Genomic DNA, 17,633 nt, shown 5'->3' with positions numbered 1-17,633 from the left:
CCGAAACCTGCTTAGTTTCCGAGCTCAGACATGATCTGGCATAGCCAGGGTGGAATGGCCATAAGCGAAGACTGCTGCAAAGAGAGAGCTATTTAAAGATCAGCCAATCTAATCGCCGGTACATTATACAGGACCAAACCTGCTTAGCTTCCGAGAGCAGACGAGATCAGGCATAGCCAGGTTGTTACGGTCGCAAGCGAAGGATACTGCAAAGAGAAGACTATTTAAAGATCAGCCAATCAAATCGCCCATACATTATATAAGTAGGAATGAAAATCCAAAAGCTTACAGCACCTGGTATTCCGAGGCGGTCTCCCATCCAAGCACTAACCAGGCCAATACCTGCTAAGATTAAGAGATCGGGCATTGGCTCTTTTTTTTTAAGATTATTATATAATTAGTAATACATTTCCAATAATATTAGAGCACCTGGTTTTACCAGGGGGTCTCCCATCCAAACACTACACAGGTCAATGACTGCTAAGATTCAAAGAATGGGCATTCACTCTTTTTTTTTTCAAGATTATTATATAATTTGTGAAAAATTTACAAAAATCTTAAAGCAACTGGTATTACCAGGGGGTCTCCCATCCAATTACTAACCAGGCCCAAACCTGCTTAGCTTCCGAGCTCAGACATGATCTGGCATAGCCAGGGTGGTATGGCCATAAGCGAAGACTGCTGCAAAGAGAGAGCTATTTAAAGATCAGTCAATCTAATCGCCGGTACATTATATAAGTAGGAAAGAAAACCCTAAAGCTTAAAGCACCTGTTATTCCCAGGCGGTCTCCCATCCAAGCACTAACCAGGCCAATACCTGCTAAGATTAAGAGATCGGGCATTGACTCTTTTTTTTTTTTTTTTTTTTTTTTAGATTATTATATAATTAGTAATAAATTTCCAATAATATTAGAGCACCTGGTATTCCGAGGCGGTCTCCCATCCAGACACTAAACAGGTCCATGACTGCTAAGATTCAAAGAATGAGCATTGACTCTTTTTTTTTTCAAGATTATTATATAATTTGTGAAAAATTTACAAAAATCTTAGAGCAACTGGTATTACCAGGGGGTCTCCCATCCAATTACTAACCAGGCCCAAACCTGCTTAGCTTCCGAGCTCAGACATGATCTGGCATAGCCAGGGTGGTATGGCCATAAGCAAAGACTGCTGCAAAGAGAGAGCTATTTAAAGATCAGCCAATCTAATCGCCGGTACATTATATAAGTAGGAAAGAAAACCCTAAAGCTTAAAGCACCTGGTATTCCCAGGCGGTCTCCCATCCAAGCACTAACCAGGCCAATACCTGCTAAGATTAAGAGATCGGGCATTGACTCTTTTTTTTTTTTTTTTTTTTTTTTTTTTAAAGATTATTATATAATTAGTAATGAATTTCCAATAATATTAGAGCACCTGGTTTTCCGAGGCGGTCTCCCATCCAAACACTAAACAGGTCCATAGCTGCTAAGATTCAAAGATTGGGCATTGACTCTTTTTGTTTCAAGATAATTATATAATTAGTACAAATTTCCAAAAATATTACAGCAACTGGTATTCCGAGGCGGTCTCCCATCCAAGCACTAAACAGGTCCATACCTTCTAAGATTCAAAGATTGGGCATTTACTCTTTTTTTTTTTTTTTTTGCAAGATTATTATATAATTTGTGAAAAATTTCCAAAAATCTTAAAGCAACTGGTATTACCAGGGTGTCTCCCATCCAATTACTAACCAGGCCCATACCTGCTAAGATTCAGATATGGGGCATTGACTCCTTTCTTTTTTTCTTGCAAGATTATTATATAATTTGTGAAAAATTTCCAAAAATCTTAAAGCAACTGGTATTACCAGGGGGTCTGCCATCCAATTACTAACCAGGCCGAAACCTGCTTAGTTTCCGAGCTCAGACATGATCTGGCATAGCCAGGGTGGAATGGCCATAAGCGAAGACTGCTGCAAAGAGAGAGCTATTTAAAGATCAGCCAATCTAATCGCCGGTACATTATACAGGACCAAACCTGCTTAGCTTCCGAGAGCAGACGAGATCAGGCATAGCCAGGTTGTTACGGTCGCAAGCGAAGGATACTGCAAAGAGAAGACTATTTAAAGATCAGCCAATCAAATCGCCCATACATTATATAAGTAGGAATGAAAATCCAAAAGCTTACAGCACCTGGTATTCCGAGGCGGTCTCCCATCCAAGCACTAACCAGGCCAATACCTGCTAAGATTAAGAGATCGGGCATTGGCTCTTTTTTTTAAGATTATTATATAATTAGTAATAAATTTCCAATAATATTAGAGCACCTGGTATTCCGAGGCGGTCTCCCATCCAGACACTAAACAGGTCCATGACTGCTAAGATTCAAAGAATGGGCATTGACTCTTTTTTTTTTCAAGATTATTATATAATTTGTGAAAAATTTACAAAAATCTTAGAGCAACTGGTATTACCAGGGGGTCTCCCATCCAATTACTAACCAGGCCCAAACCTGCTTAGCTTCCGAGCTCAGACATGATCTGGCATAGCCAGGGTGGTATGGCCATAAGCAAAGACTGCTGCAAAGAGAGAGCTATTTAAAGATCAGCCAATCTAATCGCCGGTACATTATATAAGTAGGAAAGAAAACCCTAAAGCTTAAAGCACCTGGTATTCCCAGGCGGTCTCCCATCCAAGCACTAACCAGGCCAATACCTGCTAAGATTAAGAGATCGGGCATTGACTCTTTTTTTTTTTTTTTTTTTTTTTTTTTTTTTAAGATTATTATATAATTAGTAATGAATTTCCAATAATATTAGAGCACCTGGTTTTCCGAGGCGGTCTCCCATCCAAACACTAAACAGGTCCATAGCTGCTAAGATTCAAAGATTGGGCATTGACTCTTTTTGTTTCAAGATAATTATATAATTAGTACAAATTTCCAAAAATATTACAGCAACTGGTATTCCGAGGCGGTCTCCCATCCAAGCACTAAACAGGTCCATACCTTCTAAGATTCAAAGATTGGGCATTTACTCTTTTTTTTTTTTTTTTTTGCAAGATTATTATATAATTTGTGAAAAATTTCCAAAAATATTAAAGCAACTGGTATTACCAGGGTGTCTCCCATCCAATTACTAACCAGGCCCATACCTGCTAAGATTCAGATATGGGGCATTGACTCCTTTCTTTTTTTCTTGCAAGATTATTATATAATTTGTGAAAAAATTCCAAAAATCTTAAAGCAACTGGTATTACCAGGGGGTCTGCCATCCAATTACTAACCAGGCCGAAACCTGCTTAGTTTCCGAGCTCAGACATGATCTGGCATAGCCAGGGTGGAATGGCCATAAGCGAAGACTGCTGCAAAGAGAGAGCTATTTAAAGATCAGCCAATCTAATCGCCGGTACATTATACAGGACCAAACCTGCTTAGCTTCCGAGAGCAGACGAGATCAGGCATAGCCAGGTTGTTACGGTCGCAAGCGAAGGATACTGCAAAGAGAAGACTATTTAAAGATCAGCCAATCAAATCGCCCATACATTATATAAGTAGGAATGAAAATCCAAAAGCTTACAGCACCTGGTATTCCGAGGCGGTCTCCCATCCAAGCACTAACCAGGCCAATACCTGCTAAGATTAAGAGATCGGGCATTGGCTCTTTTTTTTTAAGATTATTATATAATTAGTAATACATTTCCAATAATATTAGAGCACCTGGTATTACCAGGGGGTCTCCCATCCAAACACTACACAGGTCAATGACTGCTAAGATTCAAAGAATGGGCATTCACTCTTTTTTTTTTCAAGATTATTATATAATTTGTGAAAAATTTACAAAAATCTTAAAGCAACTGGTATTACCAGGGGGTCTCCCATCCAATTACTAACCAGGCCCAAACCTGCTTAGCTTCCGAGCTCAGACATGATCTGGCATAGCCAGGGTGGTATGGCCATAAGCGAAGACTGCTGCAAAGAGAGAGCTATTTAAAGATCAGTCAATCTAATCGCCGGTACATTATATAAGTAGGAAAGAAAACCCTAAAGCTTAAAGCACCTGTTATTCCCAGGCGGTCTCCCATCCAAGCACTAACCAGGCCAATACCTGCTAAGATTAAGAGATCGGGCATTGACTCTTTTTTTTTTTTTTTTTTTTTTTAAGATTATTATATAATTAGTAATAAATTTCCAATAATATTAGAGCACCTGGTATTCCGAGGCGGTCTCCCATCCAGACACTAAACAGGTCCATGACTGCTAAGATTCAAAGAATGAGCATTGACTCTTTTTTTTTTCAAGATTATTATATAATTTGTGAAAAATTTACAAAAATCTTAGAGCAACTGGTATTACCAGGGGGTCTCCCATCCAATTACTAACCAGGCCCAAACCTGCTTAGCTTCCGAGCTCAGACATGATCTGGCATAGCCAGGGTGGTATGGCCATAAGCAAAGACTGCTGCAAAGAGAGAGCTATTTAAAGATCAGCCAATCTAATCGCCGGTACATTATATAAGTAGGAAAGAAAACCCTAAAGCTTAAAGCACCTGGTATTCCCAGGCGGTCTCCCATCCAAGCACTAACCAGGCCAATACCTGCTAAGATTAAGAGATCGGGCATTGACTCTTTTTTTTTTTTTTTTTTTTTTTTTTTAAAGATTATTATATAATTAGTAATGAATTTCCAATAATATTAGAGCACCTGGTTTTCCGAGGCGGTCTCCCATCCAAACACTAAACAGGTCCATAGCTGCTAAGATTCAAAGATTGGGCATTGACTCTTTTTGTTTCAAGATAATTATATAATTAGTACAAATTTCCAAAAATATTACAGCAACTGGTATTCCGAGGCGGTCTCCCATCCAAGCACTAAACAGGTCCATACCTTCTAAGATTCAAAGATTGGGCATTTACTCTTTTTTTTGCAAGATTATTATATAATTTGTGAAAAATTTCCAAAAATCTTAAAGCAACTGGTATTACCAGGGTGTCTCCCATCCAATTACTAACCAGGCCCATACCTGCTAAGATTCAGATATGGGGCATTGACTCCTTTCTTTTTTTCTTGCAAGATTATTATATAATTTGTGAAAAATTTCCAAAAATCTTAAAGCAACTGGTATTACCAGGGGGTCTGCCATCCAATTACTAACCAGGCCGAAACCTGCTTAGTTTCCGAGCTCAGACATGATCTGGCATAGCCAGGGTGGAATGGCCATAAGCGAAGACTGCTGCAAAGAGAGAGCTATTTAAAGATCAGCCAATCTAATCGCCGGTACATTATACAGGACCAAACCTGCTTAGCTTCCGAGAGCAGACGAGATCAGGCATAGCCAGGTTGTTACGGTCGCAAGCGAAGGATACTGCAAAGAGAAGACTATTTAAAGATCAGCCAATCAAATCGCCCATACATTATATAAGTAGGAATGAAAATCCAAAAGCTTACAGCACCTGGTATTCCGAGGCGGTCTCCCATCCAAGCACTAACCAGGCCAATACCTGCTAAGATTAAGAGATCGGGCATTGGCTCTTTTTTTTTAAGATTATTATATAATTAGTAATACATTTCCAATAATATTAGAGCACCTGGTATTACCAGGGGGTCTCCCATCCAAACACTACACAGGTCAATGACTGCTAAGATTCAAAGAATGGGCATTCACTCTTTTTTTTTTCAAGATTATTATATAATTTGTGAAAAATTTACAAAAATCTTAAAGCAACTGGTATTACCAGGGGGTCTCCCATCCAATTACTAACCAGGCCCAAACCTGCTTAGCTTCCGAGCTCAGACATGATCTGGCATAGCCAGGGTGGTATGGCCATAAGCGAAGACTGCTGCAAAGAGAGAGCTATTTAAAGATCAGTCAATCTAATCGCCGGTACATTATATAAGTAGGAAAGAAAACCCTAAAGCTTAAAGCACCTGTTATTCCCAGGCGGTCTCCCATCCAAGCACTAACCAGGCCAATACCTGCTAAGATTAAGAGATCGGGCATTGACTCTTTTTTTTTTTTTTTTTTTTTTTTAAGATTATTATATAATTAGTAATAAATTTCCAATAATATTAGAGCACCTGGTATTCCGAGGCGGTCTCCCATCCAGACACTAAACAGGTCCATGACTGCTAAGATTCAAAGAATGAGCATTGACTCTTTTTTTTTTCAAGATTATTATATAATTTGTGAAAAATTTACAAAAATCTTAGAGCAACTGGTATTACCAGGGGGTCTCCCATCCAATTACTAACCAGGCCCAAACCTGCTTAGCTTCCGAGCTCAGACATGATCTGGCATAGCCAGGGTGGTATGGCCATAAGCAAAGACTGCTGCAAAGAGAGAGCTATTTAAAGATCAGCCAATCTAATCGCCGGTACATTATATAAGTAGGAAAGAAAACCCTAAAGCTTAAAGCACCTGGTATTCCCAGGCGGTCTCCCATCCAAGCACTAACCAGGCCAATACCTGCTAAGATTAAGAGATCGGGCATTGACTCTTTTTTTTTTTTTTTTTTTTTTTTTTTTTTTAAAGATTATTATATAATTAGTAATGAATTTCCAATAATATTAGAGCACCTGGTTTTCCGAGGCGGTCTCCCATCCAAACACTAAACAGGTCCATAGCTGCTAAGATTCAAAGATTGGGCATTGACTCTTTTTGTTTCAAGATAATTATATAATTAGTACAAATTTCCAAAAATATTACAGCAACTGGTATTCCGAGGCGGTCTCCCATCCAAGCACTAAACAGGTCCATACCTTCTAAGATTCAAAGATTGGGCATTTACTCTTTTTTTTGCAAGATTATTATATAATTTGTGAAAAATTTCCAAAAATCTTAAAGCAACTGGTATTACCAGGGTGTCTCCCATCCAATTACTAACCAGGCCCATACCTGCTAAGATTCAGATATGGGGCATTGACTCCTTTCTTTTTTTCTTGCAAGATTATTATATAATTTGTGAAAATTTTCCAAAAATCTTAAAGCAACTGGTATTACCAGGGGGTCTGCCATCCAATTACTAACCAGGCCGAAACCTGCTTAGTTTCCGAGCTCAGACATGATCTGGCATAGCCAGGGTGGAATGGCCATAAGCGAAGACTGCTGCAAAGAGAGAGCTATTTAAAGATCAGCCAATCTAATCGCCGGTACATTATACAGGACCAAACCTGCTTAGCTTCCGAGAGCAGACGAGATCAGGCATAGCCAGGTTGTTACGGTCGCAAGCGAAGGATACTGCAAAGAGAAGACTATTTAAAGATCAGCCAATCAAATCGCCCATACATTATATAAGTAGGAATGAAAATCCAAAAGCTTACAGCACCTGGTATTCCGAGGCGGTCTCCCATCCAAGCACTAACCAGGCCAATACCTGCTAAGATTAAGAGATCGGGCATTGGCTCTTTTTTTTAAGATTATTATATAATTAGTAATAAATTTCCAATAATATTAGAGCACCTGGTATTCCGAGGCGGTCTCCCATCCAGACACTAAACAGGTCCATGACTGCTAAGATTCAAAGAATGGGCATTGACTCTTTTTTTTTCAAGATTATTATATAATTTGTGAAAAATTTACAAAAATCTTAGAGCAACTGGTATTACCAGGGGGTCTCCCATCCAATTACTAACCAGGCCCAAACCTGCTTAGCTTCCGAGCTCAGACATGATCTGGCATAGCCAGGGTGGTATGGCCATAAGCAAAGACTGCTGCAAAGAGAGAGCTATTTAAAGATCAGCCAATCTAATCGCCGGTACATTATATAAGTAGGAAAGAAAACCCTAAAGCTTAAAGCACCTGGTATTCCCAGGCGGTCTCCCATCCAAGCACTAACCAGGCCAATACCTGCTAAGATTAAGAGATCGGGCATTGACTCTTTTTTTTTTTTTTTTTTTTTTTTTTTTTTTAAAGATTATTATATAATTAGTAATGAATTTCCAATAATATTAGAGCACCTGGTTTTCCGAGGCGGTCTCCCATCCAAACACTAAACAGGTCCATAGCTGCTAAGATTCAAAGATTGGGCATTGACTCTTTTTGTTTCAAGATAATTATATAATTAGTACAAATTTCCAAAAATATTACAGCAACTGGTATTCCGAGGCGGTCTCCCATCCAAGCACTAAACAGGTCCATACCTTCTAAGATTCAAAGATTGGGCATTTACTCTTTTTTTTTTTTTTTTTGCAAGATTATTATATAATTTGTGAAAAATTTCCAAAAATCTTAAAGCAACTGGTATTACCAGGGTGTCTCCCATCCAATTACTAACCAGGCCCATACCTGCTAAGATTCAGATATGGGGCATTGACTCCTTTCTTTTTTTCTTGCAAGATTATTATATAATTTGTGAAAAAATTCCAAAAATCTTAAAGCAACTGGTATTACCAGGGGGTCTGCCATCCAATTACTAACCAGGCCGAAACCTGCTTAGTTTCCGAGCTCAGACATGATCTGGCATAGCCAGGGTGGAATGGCCATAAGCGAAGACTGCTGCAAAGAGAGAGCTATTTAAAGATCAGCCAATCTAATCGCCGGTACATTATACAGGACCAAACCTGCTTAGCGTCCGAGAGCAGACGAGATCAGGCATAGCCAGGTTGTTACGGTCGCAAGCGAAGGATACTGCAAAGAGAAGACTATTTAAAGATCAGCCAATCAAATCGCCCATACATTATATAAGTAGGAATGAAAATCCAAAAGCTTACAGCACCTGGTATTCCGAGGCGGTCTCCCATCCAAGCACTAACCAGGCCAATACCTGCTAAGATTAAGAGATCGGGCATTGGCTCTTTTTTTTTAAGATTATTATATAATTAGTAATACATTTCCAATAATATTAGAGCACCTGGTTTTACCAGGGGGTCTCCCATCCAAACACTACACAGGTCAATGACTGCTAAGATTCAAAGAATGGGCATTCACTCTTTTTTTTTTCAAGATTATTATATAATTTGTGAAAAATTTACAAAAATCTTAAAGCAACTGGTATTACCAGGGGGTCTCCCATCCAATTACTAACCAGGCCCAAACCTGCTTAGCTTCCGAGCTCAGACATGATCTGGCATAGCCAGGGTGGTATGGCCATAAGCGAAGACTGCTGCAAAGAGAGAGCTATTTAAAGATCAGTCAATCTAATCGCCGGTACATTATATAAGTAGGAAAGAAAACCCTAAAGCTTAAAGCACCTGTTATTCCCAGGCGGTCTCCCATCCAAGCACTAACCAGGCCAATACCTGCTAAGATTAAGAGATCGGGCATTGACTCTTTTTTTTTTTTTTTTTTTTTTTTTAGATTATTATATAATTAGTAATAAATTTCCAATAATATTAGAGCACCTGGTATTCCGAGGCGGTCTCCCATCCAGACACTAAACAGGTCCATGACTGCTAAGATTCAAAGAATGAGCATTGACTCTTTTTTTTTTCAAGATTATTATATAATTTGTGAAAAATTTACAAAAATCTTAGAGCAACTGGTATTACCAGGGGGTCTCCCATCCAATTACTAACCAGGCCCAAACCTGCTTAGCTTCCGAGCTCAGACATGATCTGGCATAGCCAGGGTGGTATGGCCATAAGCAAAGACTGCTGCAAAGAGAGAGCTATTTAAAGATCAGCCAATCTAATCGCCGGTACATTATATAAGTAGGAAAGAAAACCCTAAAGCTTAAAGCACCTGGTATTCCCAGGCGGTCTCCCATCCAAGCACTAACCAGGCCAATACCTGCTAAGATTAAGAGATCGGGCATTGACTCTTTTTTTTTTTTTTTTTTTTTTTTTTTTAAAGATTATTATATAATTAGTAATGAATTTCCAATAATATTAGAGCACCTGGTTTTCCGAGGCGGTCTCCCATCCAAACACTAAACAGGTCCATAGCTGCTAAGATTCAAAGATTGGGCATTGACTCTTTTTGTTTCAAGATAATTATATAATTAGTACAAATTTCCAAAAATATTACAGCAACTGGTATTCCGAGGCGGTCTCCCATCCAAGCACTAAACAGGTCCATACCTTCTAAGATTCAAAGATTGGGCATTTACTCTTTTTTTTTTTTTTTTGCAAGATTATTATATAATTTGTGAAAAATTTCCAAAAATCTTAAAGCAACTGGTATTACCAGGGTGTCTCCCATCCAATTACTAACCAGGCCCATACCTGCTAAGATTCAGATATGGGGCATTGACTCCTTTCTTTTTTTCTTGCAAGATTATTATATAATTTGTGAAAAATTTCCAAAAATCTTAAAGCAACTGGTATTACCAGGGGGTCTGCCATCCAATTACTAACCAGGCCGAAACCTGCTTAGTTTCCGAGCTCAGACATGATCTGGCATAGCCAGGGTGGAATGGCCATAAGCGAAGACTGCTGCAAAGAGAGAGCTATTTAAAGATCAGCCAATCTAATCGCCGGTACATTATACAGGACCAAACCTGCTTAGCTTCCGAGAGCAGACGAGATCAGGCATAGCCAGGTTGTTACGGTCGCAAGCGAAGGATACTGCAAAGAGAAGACTATTTAAAGATCAGCCAATCAAATCGCCCATACATTATATAAGTAGGAATGAAAATCCAAAAGCTTACAGCACCTGGTATTCCGAGGCGGTCTCCCATCCAAGCACTAACCAGGCCAATACCTGCTAAGATTAAGAGATCGGGCATTGGCTCTTTTTTTTAAGATTATTATATAATTAGTAATAAATTTCCAATAATATTAGAGCACCTGGTATTCCGAGGCGGTCTCCCATCCAGACACTAAACAGGTCCATGACTGCTAAGATTCAAAGAATGGGCATTGACTCTTTTTTTTTTCAAGATTATTATATAATTTGTGAAAAATTTACAAAAATCTTAGAGCAACTGGTATTACCAGGGGGTCTCCCATCCAATTACTAACCAGGCCCAAACCTGCTTAGCTTCCGAGCTCAGACATGATCTTGCATAGCCAGGGTGGTATGGCCATAAGCAAAGACTGCTGCAAAGAGAGAGCTATTTAAAGATCAGCCAATCTAATCGCCGGTACATTATATAAGTAGGAAAGAAAACCCTAAAGCTTAAAGCACCTGGTATTCCCAGGCGGTCTCCCATCCAAGCACTAACCAGGCCAATACCTGCTAAGATTAAGAGATCGGGCATTGACTCTTTTTTTTTTTTTTTTTTTTTTTTTTTTTAAAGATTATTATATAATTAGTAATGAATTTCCAATAATATTAGAGCACCTGGTTTTCCGAGGCGGTCTCCCATCCAAACACTAAACAGGTCCATAGCTGCTAAGATTCAAAGATTGGGCATTGACTCTTTTTGTTTCAAGATAATTATATAATTAGTACAAATTTCCAAAAATATTACAGCAACTGGTATTCCGAGGCGGTCTCCCATCCAAGCACTAAACAGGTCCATACCTCCTAAGATTCAAAGATTGGGCATTTACTCTTTTTTTTTTTTTTTTTGCAAGATTATTATGTAATTAGTAAAAATTGCCAAAAATATTACAGCAACTGGTATTTCCCGGCCGTCTTCCATCCAAGTACTAACCAGGCAAAACCTGCTATTATTCAGAGATCGGGCATTGACTTTTTTTTTTTTTCAAGATTATTATATAATTTGTGAAAAATTTCCAAAAATCTTAAAGCAACTGGTATTACCAGGGTGTCTCCCATCCAATTACTAACCAGGCCCATACCTGCTAAGATTCAGATATGGGGCATTGACTCCTTTCTTTTTTTCTTGCAAGATTATTATATAATTTGTGAAAAAATTCCAAAAATCTTAAAGCAACTGGTATTACCAGGGGGTCTGCCATCCAATTACTAACCAGGCCGAAACCTGCTTAGTTTCCGAGCTCAGACATGATCTGGCATAGCCAGGGTGGAATGGCCATAAGCGAAGACTGCTGCAAAGAGAGAGCTATTTAAAGATCAGCCAATCTAATCGCCGGTACATTATACAGGACCAAACCTGCTTAGCTTCCGAGAGCAGACGAGATCAGGCATAGCCAGGTTGTTACGGTCGCAAGCGAAGGATACTGCAAAGAGAAGACTATTTAAAGATCAGCCAATCAAATCGCCCATACATTATATAAGTAGGAATGAAAATCCAAAAGCTTACAGCACCTGGTATTCCGAGGAGGTCTCCCATCCAAGCACTAACCAGGCCAATACCTGCTAAGATTAAGAGATCGGGCATTGGCTCTTTTTTTTTAAGATTATTATATAATTAGTAATACATTTCCAATAATATTAGAGCACCTGGTATTACCAGGGGGTCTCCCATCCAAACACTACACAGGTCAATGACTGCTAAGATTCAAAGAATGGGCATTCACTCTTTTTTTTTTCAAGATTATTATATAATTTGTGAAAAATTTACAAAAATCTTAAAGCAACAGGTATTACCAGGGGGTCTCCCATCCAATTACTAACCAGGCCCAAACCTGCTTAGCTTCCGAGCTCAGACATGATCTGGCATAGCCAGGGTGGTATGGCCATAAGCGAAGACTGCTGCAAAGAGAGAGCTATTTAAAGATCAGCCAATCTAATCGCCGGTACATTATATAAGTAGGAAAGAAAACCCTAAAGCTTAAAGCACCTGGTATTCCCAGGCGGTCTCCCATCCAAGCACTAACCAGGCCAATACCTGCTAAGATTAAGAGATCGGGCATTGACTCTTTTTTTTTTTTTTTTTTTTTTTTTTTTTTAAAGATTATTATATAATTAGTAATGAATTTCCAATAATATTAGAGCACCTGGTTTTCCGAGGCGGTCTCCCATCCAAACACTAAACAGGTCCATAGCTGCTAAGATTCAAAGATTGGGCATTGACTCTTTTTGTTTCAAGATAATTATATAATTAGTACAAATTTCCAAAAATATTACAGCAACTGGTATTCCGAGGCGGTCTCCCATCCAAGCACTAAACAGGTCCATACCTTCTAAGATTCAAAGATTGGGCATTTACTCTTTTTTTTTTTTTTTTGCAAGATTATTATATAATTTGTGAAAAATTTCCAAAAATCTTAAAGCAACTGGTATTACCAGGGTGTCTCCCATCCAATTACTAACCAGGCCCCTACCTGCTAAGATTCAGATATGGGGCATTGACTCCTTTGTTTTTTTCTTGCAAGATTATTATATAATTTGTAAAAAAATTCCAAAAATCTTAAAGCAACTGGTATTACCAGGGGGTCTGCCATCCAATTACTAACCAGGCCGAAACCTGCTTAGTTTCCGAGCTCAGACATGATCTGGCATAGCCAGGGTGGAATGGCCATAAGCGAAGACTGTTTCAAAGAGAGAGCTATTTAAAGATCAGCCAATCTAATCGCCGGTACATTATACAGGACCAAACCTGCTTAGCTTCCGAGAGCAGACGAGATCAGGCATAGCCAGGTTGTTACGGTCGCAAGCGAAGGATACTGCAAAGAGAAGACTATTTAAAGATCAGCCAATCAAATCGCCCATACATTATATAAGTAGGAATGAAAATCCAAAAGCTTACAGCACCTGGTATTCCGAGGCGGTCTCCCATCCAAGCACTTACCAGGCCAATACCTGCTAAGATTAAGAGATCGGGCATTGGCTCTTTTTTTTTAAGATTATTATATAATTAGTAATACATTTCCAATAATATTAGAGCACCTGGTATTACCAGGGGGTCTCCCATCCAAACACTACACAGGTCAATGACTGCTAAGATTCAAAGAATGGGCATTCACTCTTTTTTTTTTCAAGATTATTATATAATTTGTGAAAAATTTACAAAAATCTTAAAGCAACAGGTATTACCAGGGGGTCTCCCATCCAATTACTAACCAGGCCCATACCTGCTAAGATTCAGATATGGGGCATTGACTCCTTTCTTTTTTTCTTGCAAGATTATTATATAATTTGTAAAAAAATTCCAAAAATCTTAAAGCAACTGGTATTACCAGGGGGTCTGCCATCCAATTACTAACCAGGCCGAAACCTGCTTAGTTTCCGAGCTCAGACATGATCTGGCATAGCCAGGGTGGAATGGCCATAAGCGAAGACTGTTGCAAAGAGAGAGCTATTTAAAGATCAGCCAATCTAATCGCCGGTACATTATACAGGACCAAACCTGCTTAGCTTCCGAGAGCAGACGAGATCAGGCATAGCCAGGTTGTTACGGTCGCAAGCGAAGGATACTGCAAAGAGAAGACTATTTAAAGATCAGCCAATCAAATCGCCCATACATTATATAAGTAGGAATGAAAATCCAAAAGCTTACAGCACCTGGTATTCCGAGGCGGTCTCCCATCCAAGCACTAACCAGGCCAATACCTGCTAAGATTAAGAGATCGGGCATTGGCTCTTTTTTTTTAAGATTATTATATAATTAGTAATACATTTCCAATAATATTAGAGCACCTGGTATTACCAGGGGGTCTCCCATCCAAACACTACACAGGTCAATGACTGCTAAGATTCAAAGAATGGGCATTCACTCTTTTTTTTTTCAAGATTATTATATAATTTGTGAAAAATTTACAAAAATCTTAAAGCAACAGGTATTACCAGGGGGTCTCCCATCCAATTACTAACCAGGCCCAAACCTGCTTAGCTTCCGAGCTCAGACATGATCTGGCATAGCCAGGGTGGTATGGCCATAAGCGAAGACTGCTGCAAAGAGAGAGCTATTTAAAGATCAGTCAATCTAATCGCCGGTACATTATATAAGTAGGAAAGAAAACCCTAAAGCTTAAAGCACCTGTTATTCCCAGGCGGTCTCCCATCCAAGCACTAACCAGGCCAATACCTGCTAAGATTAAGAGATCGGGCATTGACTCTTTTTTTTTTTTTTTTTTTTAAGATTATTATATAATTAGTAATAAATTTCCAATAATATTAGAGCACCTGGTATTCCGAGGCGGTCTCCCATCCAGACACTAAACAGGTCCATGACTGCTAAGATTCAAAGAATGGGCATTGACTCTTTTTTTTTCAAGATTATTATATAATTTGTGAAAAATTTACAAAAATCTTAGAGCAACTGGTATTACCAGGGGGTCTCCCATCCAATTACTAACCAGGCCCAAACCTGCTTAGCTTCCGAGCTCAGACATGATCTGGCATAGCCAGGGTGGTATGGCCATAAGCAAAGACTGCTGCAAAGAGAGAGCTATTTAAAGATCAGCCAATCTAATCGCCGGTACATTATATAAGTAGGAAAGAAAACCCTAAAGCTTAAAGCACCTGGTATTCCCAGGCGGTCTCCCATCCAAGCACTAACCAGGCCAATACCTGCTAAGATTAAGAGATCGGGCATTGACTCTTTTTTTTTTTTTTTTTTTTTTTTTTTTTTTAAAGATTATTATATAATTAGTAATGAATTTCCAATAATATTAGAGCACCTGGTTTTCCGAGGCGGTCTCCCATCCAAACACTAAACAGGTCCATAGCTGCTAAGATTCAAAGATTGGGCATTGACTCTTTTTGTTTCAAGATAATTATATAATTAGTACAAATTTCCAAAAATATTACAGCAACTGGTATTCCGAGGCGGTCTCCCATCCAAGCACTAAACAGGTCCATACCTTCTAAGATTCAAAGATTGGGCATTTACTCTTTTTTTTTTTTTTTTTTTTGCAAGATTATTATATAATTTGTGAAAAATTTCCAAAAATCTTAAAGCAACTGGTATTACCAGGGTGTCTCCCATCCAATTACTAACCAGGCCCATACCTGCTAAGATTCAGATATGGGGCATTGACTCCTTTCTTTTTTTCTTGCAAGATTATTATATAATTTGTGAAAAATTTCCAAAAATCTTAAAGCAACTGGTATTACCAGGGGGTCTGCCATCCAATTACTAACCAGGCCGAAACCTGCTTAGTTTCCGAGCTCAGACATGATCTGGCATAGCCAGGGTGGAATGGCCATAAGCGAAGACTGCTGCAAAGAGAGAGCTATTTAAAGATCAGCCAATCTAATCGCCGGTACATTATACAGGACCAAACCTGCTTAGCTTCCGAGAGCAGACGAGATCAGGCATAGCCAGGTTGTTACGGTCGCAAGCGAAGGATACTGCAAAGAGAAGACTATTTAAAGATCAGCCAATCAAATCGCCCATACATTATATAAGTAGGAATGAAAATCCAAAAGCTTACAGCACCTGGTATTCCGAGGCGGTCTCCCATCCAAGCACTAACCAGGCCAATACCTGCTAAGATTAAGAGATCGGGCATTGGCTCTTTTTTTTAAGATTATTATATAATTAGTAATAAATTTCCAATAATATTAGAGCACCTGGTATTCCGAGGCGGTCTCCCATCCAGACACTAAACAGGTCCATGACTGCTAAGATTCAAAGAATGGGCATTGACTCTTTTTTTTTTCAAGATTATTATATAATTTGTGAAAAATTTACAAAAATCTTAGAGCAACTGGTATTACCAGGGGGTCTCCCATCCAATTACTAACCAGGCCCAAACCTGCTTAGCTTCCGAGCTCAGACATGATCTGGCATAGCCAGGGTGGTATGGCCATAAGCAAAGACTGCTGCAAAGAGAGAGCTATTTAAAGATCAGCCAATCTAATCGCCGGTACATTATATAAGTAGGAAAGAAAACCCTAAAGCTTAAAGCACCTGGTATTCCCAGGCGGTCTCCCATCCAAGCACTAACCAGGCCAATACCTGCTAAGATTAAGAGATCGGGCATTGACTCTTTTTTTTTTTTTTTTTTTTTTTTTTTTAAGATTATTATATAATTAGTAATGAATTTCCAATAATATTAGAGCACCTGGTTTTCCGAGGCGGTCTCCCATCCAAACACTAAACAGGTCCATAGCTGCTAAGATTCAAAGATTGGGCATTGACTCTTTTTGTTTCAAGATAATTATATAATTAGTACAAATTTCCAAAAATATTACAGCAACTGGTATTCCGAGGCGGTCTCCCATCCAAGCACTAAACAGCTCCATACCTTCTAAGATTCAAAGATTGGGCATTTACTCTTTTTTTTTTTTTTTTTGCAAGATTATTATATAATTTGTGAAAAATTTCCAAAAATCTTAAAGCAACTGGTATTACCAGGGTGTCTCCCATCCAATTACTAACCAGGCCCATACCTGCTAAGATTCAGATATGGGGCATTGACTCCTTTCTTTTTTTCTTGCAAGATTATTATATAATTTGTGAAAAAATTCCAAAAATCTTAAAGCAACTGGTATTACCAGGGGGTCTGCCATCCAATTACTAACCAGGCCGAAACCTGCTTAGTTTCCGAGCTCAGACATGATCTGGCATAGCCAGGGTGGAATGGCCATAAGCGAAGACTGCTGCAAAGAGAGAGCTATTTAAAGATCAGCCAATCTAATCGCCGGTACATTATACAGGACCAAACCTGCTTAGCTTCCGAGAGCAGACGAGATCAGGCATAGCCAGGTTGTTACGGTCGCAAGCGAAGGATACTGCAAAGAGAAGACTATTTAAAGATCAGCCAATCAAATCGCCCATACATTATATAAGTAGGAATGAAAATCCAAAAGCTTACAGCACCTGGTATTCCGAGGCGGTCTCCCATCCAAGCACTAACCAGGCCAATACCTGCTAAGATTAAGAGATCGGGCATTGGCTCTTTTTTTTTAAGATTATTATATAATTAGTAATACATTTCCAATAATATTAGAGCACCTGG

The 17,633-nt window shown here is 39.0% G+C and overlaps 15 pseudogenes; all 15 read right to left on the bottom strand.

Annotated features, from left to right (window-relative positions):
* Window positions 1-554: 554 nt before the first annotated feature.
* LOC127957423 (uncharacterized) lies at window positions 555-673 on the bottom strand (annotated as a pseudogene).
* A 370-nt stretch (window positions 674-1,043) lies between these two features.
* Window positions 1,044-1,162, bottom strand: LOC127959446 (uncharacterized; annotated as a pseudogene).
* Window positions 1,163-2,430: 1,268 nt separating this feature from the next.
* On the bottom strand, window positions 2,431-2,549 carry LOC127959443 (uncharacterized; annotated as a pseudogene).
* A 1,272-nt stretch (window positions 2,550-3,821) lies between these two features.
* On the bottom strand, window positions 3,822-3,940 carry LOC127957418 (uncharacterized; annotated as a pseudogene).
* Window positions 3,941-4,310: 370 nt separating this feature from the next.
* Window positions 4,311-4,429, bottom strand: LOC127959442 (uncharacterized; annotated as a pseudogene).
* Window positions 4,430-5,688: 1,259 nt separating this feature from the next.
* LOC127957414 (uncharacterized) lies at window positions 5,689-5,807 on the bottom strand (annotated as a pseudogene).
* A 371-nt stretch (window positions 5,808-6,178) lies between these two features.
* LOC127959435 (uncharacterized) lies at window positions 6,179-6,297 on the bottom strand (annotated as a pseudogene).
* A 1,261-nt stretch (window positions 6,298-7,558) lies between these two features.
* On the bottom strand, window positions 7,559-7,677 carry LOC127959421 (uncharacterized; annotated as a pseudogene).
* A 1,272-nt stretch (window positions 7,678-8,949) lies between these two features.
* Window positions 8,950-9,068, bottom strand: LOC127957410 (uncharacterized; annotated as a pseudogene).
* Window positions 9,069-9,439: 371 nt separating this feature from the next.
* On the bottom strand, window positions 9,440-9,558 carry LOC127959414 (uncharacterized; annotated as a pseudogene).
* Window positions 9,559-10,825: 1,267 nt separating this feature from the next.
* On the bottom strand, window positions 10,826-10,944 carry LOC127963185 (uncharacterized; annotated as a pseudogene).
* Window positions 10,945-12,350: 1,406 nt separating this feature from the next.
* LOC127958177 (uncharacterized) lies at window positions 12,351-12,469 on the bottom strand (annotated as a pseudogene).
* Window positions 12,470-14,489: 2,020 nt separating this feature from the next.
* Window positions 14,490-14,608, bottom strand: LOC127958171 (uncharacterized; annotated as a pseudogene).
* Window positions 14,609-14,974: 366 nt separating this feature from the next.
* LOC127959410 (uncharacterized) lies at window positions 14,975-15,093 on the bottom strand (annotated as a pseudogene).
* Window positions 15,094-16,367: 1,274 nt separating this feature from the next.
* On the bottom strand, window positions 16,368-16,486 carry LOC127959406 (uncharacterized; annotated as a pseudogene).
* Window positions 16,487-17,633: the final 1,147 nt, after the last annotated feature.

Source organism: Carassius gibelio, chromosome A3, assembly GCF_023724105.1.
Source record: "Carassius gibelio isolate Cgi1373 ecotype wild population from Czech Republic chromosome A3, carGib1.2-hapl.c, whole genome shotgun sequence".
NCBI lineage: Eukaryota > Metazoa > Chordata > Actinopteri > Cypriniformes > Cyprinidae > Carassius > Carassius gibelio.
The sequence above is the reverse complement of the archived record's forward strand: the minus strand, read 5'-3'. Positions and strand labels throughout refer to the sequence as shown.